This window comes from Lipotes vexillifer, unplaced genomic scaffold (genome assembly GCF_000442215.2).
Source record: "Lipotes vexillifer unplaced genomic scaffold, Lipotes_vexillifer_v1.1 scaffold447, whole genome shotgun sequence".
Lineage (NCBI taxonomy): Eukaryota > Metazoa > Chordata > Mammalia > Artiodactyla > Lipotidae > Lipotes > Lipotes vexillifer.
In genome coordinates this window covers 583,138-586,707 of record NW_006786302.1, presented here as the reverse complement: position 1 = coordinate 586,707, position 3,570 = coordinate 583,138, and positions in this window count along the sequence as shown.

Below are 3,570 nucleotides of genomic sequence, written 5' to 3'. Positions count from 1 at the left end.
CGTGTCTGGTGTGCTGTCTTTTGAAGTTCATATGTTCTTTTGTATGTATGAGTAGTTTGTTTGTTTTAAAAAACACTAATATCCCATTGTGTGGATATATTACAGTTTGTTTATCCAGTGTTGCTGGAAATGCAGGTGTTTCTAGTTTTTATCTGGTATGAATAAAGTTACTTGGATCATGTCTGTGCATGAACATATGTTTCCATTTCTCTTGGGTAAATGCTTAGGAGTGGAATTGCTGGGTCATATGGTAAGGGTTCAACTGTAAAAGATGCTGCCAAATATTGATGCTTTTCCAAAGTGGTTAAATGGTACATTCCCACCAGCAATATATTTAACTTTTCAGTGCCCCACATCCTCACCAATGTTAGGAATTGTAGTTCTGTTTGAATCTTAGCCCTTCTAGATGGTGTCTGTTGATAGCTCATTGTGGTTTTAATTTCCATTTCTTTGATGTTTAGTGATGTGGATCTTTTTTGTGGGCTTATTGACCAGTCATATATTTTCCTTTGTAAATTGTTTGCTCAACTCTTTTGCCCGTTTTTGTTTTGGATTGTCTGTTTATTGAATTTTAGGAGTTCTTTATATATTCTGGGTGTAAGTCTTTTGTGAGGCGCATACACACAGACGGACACACACATACACACAGTAAATTGCTCTCCATGTCTGTGCCTTGACTATTCATTTTCTTCATAGTGTTTTTTTTTTTTTTTTTTTTTTTTTTTTTTGCAGTACGCGGGCCTCTCACTGCTGTGGCCTTTCCCGTTGCGGAGCACAGGCTCCGGACGTGCAGGCCCACCGGCCATGGCTCACAGGCCCAGCCGCTCCGTGGCATGCGGGATCCTCCCAGACCGGGGCACGAGCCCGTTTCCCCTGCATCAGCAGGCGGACTCTCAACCACTGCGCCACCAGGGAAGTCCCATAGTGTCTTTTGATGAGCAGAAGTGTTTGCTTCTGTTAAAAAGTCTACTTTGTCAATTTTTAATTTTATAGTTGCTTTCTGGTCCTGTCTGGGATATTCTTCTCCCCAGTTCTCAAAAATATGTTTTATTTTAGAAGTTTTACAGTTTCTAGCAGTTAAGTCTCGTGTCTGTGATTTATCAAGAATTACACTTTGCGGGTGATGTGATGGAGGAGCTGACGACCTCTCTCCCCCACATGGTTATCCATGCCACTTGTTGAAGACTTTCCTTTCCCCCGAATTCCTTTGGAACCTTTGTTGACAACCAGTTGACTGTGTACATGTGAGTCCCTGTGAATTTTCTGTTTTGTTCTTCTAACCTGTCTGTCTGTCCTTGCTCCAGTGCCATGCTGTCCTGATTACTTTTCTGTGGTGTTTGGCTGGAGTAGACCAGTATTATCTGAAAGTTTTCTGTCTGGCAGAGCTGTCCCTTTCTGGTCGTTCAGCTGGAGAGGGCAGGCTTCTGTTGTTGTTTTTATCTGAGCCCGCCCATCTGTCTGGCTTCTTTTGCTGTAAGTCTGAGATGTAGAGACAAAAAGAAAACTCAGGGACCAGTGTTGGTCCTCGGATCCCGAGGTCCCTAGCCTGTCTGCCTTCTTGCTCTACCTGTCAGTCTGTTGTCCTCTCTTAGCTTTGTTCACCAGGAGGAATAGGGATACGTATTCTTTCTTAAATGTTTACAATTTTACATCATTTCTCCTTTTGCCTCAGGAGTAGGAATTTCTAATTTTTAAATTTGTTTTATTTTCTTTCCTTTGGCTATTTATGCTGAAATTTACTGTGGACCATTCGAGGCCTCCCTCTTCTGCCCTCTTATTCAGCGAGGTTCAGGCTTGCTGTGGCTCTCCAGTGCTCAGAACTGTCCCAGCGCCAGCATGTTCTTTCCTCTGAAATCGCCCTCTATTCGGGCCTTACTCCTTCCTGTGTGCAGATAGCCGCTCCCCTTCCGTTCCTCCCAACTGTGGCTGAGTCAGGTCAACAGCTATTTCTCTGGAGTAGTTTTTGCAAGATAATCTGTTCAGTGCGTCATGAACAAAACTCTATTCTTTGTCAGTTCAGTGTGGAGACTGAACTGTAAGTCACCAGCTGCTGCAGCAGCACAGAGCAGGGAATGGCCCAAACCCGCCTGGCATTCTGTTGTTCGCGGTCCTGCCCTCATTCCTCTTAGCCCCAGTGTTGTCACTTCCTGGCCTTGGACTTGGTGATGACCCATGCGTGGTGCCTGAGCCCCTCAGCTTGGCTCCAGTTGGCTCTCAGTTCAGAGCTACCTTGTCTTTCAGTGTCTTTTCTGTTGCTTCTTCGTGAAACTGCTCCCGTCCGACTTGTCTTCTTGCCGTTCTCATAACAAGCCCTACATTTCTGCTTGTGTCTGTAATGCCCTGCTCCTCCTGGCATAAGTGTGCCCTCTTGTGTGTGTGTGTGTGTGTAGAGGGCAGGTTACTGGAAAGAATGTGTGTTTCAAGTCAAGCAGATCCCAGTTTTATCTCTTGCTGTGTGGCATAGCGTAAGTTACTTCACTTCTCTGAGCCTTAGTTCTGCAGTTTGTAAACATGGAAAAACACTTTTCTCACAGGACATATAAGGTTAGTTAATGTATATGAAAGTTCCTGAAGCCACAGGAACTCAAATAAAATGTGGGTTTCCTTTCTTTATTTCTGTAATTAAAAGTTGAGGCTAAGGGCTGGTTCTTTCTTCTCATCTTTGTGTCATTAGCCGACACAGCCTGTTGAGAACATAGAAGAGACTAATTAGATTGTTAAGTAAACAAACATCTGACTACTTCCTGTGCAGCCTGTGCTGTGTGAAATGCTAGGACTCGCGAATTATTGGGCAAGACGGCCCTGTGCGCACAGGTCATTAAAGCCCAACAAGGCCTGTGCAGCGCTGGAGGTGTGCTCCGCGCATTCTGCGGGCACAGGAAGGGGGCATGGCTTAGACTGGGCGGGGTGGGCATGAGGGGGGATTCCTGGAGAAAGTGTGGCTGGTACTTGATCCTTTTTTTAAAACATTTTTTTTAGGTATAATTTACATACCATAAGATTCACCCACTTAAAATGTCAATTTACGGTTTGTAACCATCACCACAGTCAAATCTAGACCGTTTTCATCACTCCAGAAAGATTCCTTGTGCCCATCTGCAGGCTTAATGTTAAAAGATGAGTATGAATTGGCCATACAGAGATCCTGGAAGGAGGTTCCAGGGCGTGAGGAAAACAGCATGCAGGGAGGCGTATGACCTGGGTCCGTGGGGACAGGATGCCTGTCAGTGGTCCGTCTGTGTCGAGCTATGCTCCTTCCCCGCACCTGTGCTTTGGCTTCCCCGGTCTTTGGACCTCAGTTTCCTCACCTGTGATATGTAACTGATAGGCTGGTGGGATCTTGGCTCTCTTTAAACTCTCAAACCTGGGATGGCCAAAACCATCCCTTCAATTAAGGGAAGAATAGAATGTACTTTTAAAAAACAATAGGGCTTCCTTGGTGGCGCAGTGGTTGGGAGTCCGCCTGCCAATGCAGGGGACACGGGTTCGTGCCCTGGTCCAGGAGGATCCCACATGCCGCGGAGCGGCTGGGCCCATGAGCCATGGCCGTTGAGCCTGCGTGTCCGGAGC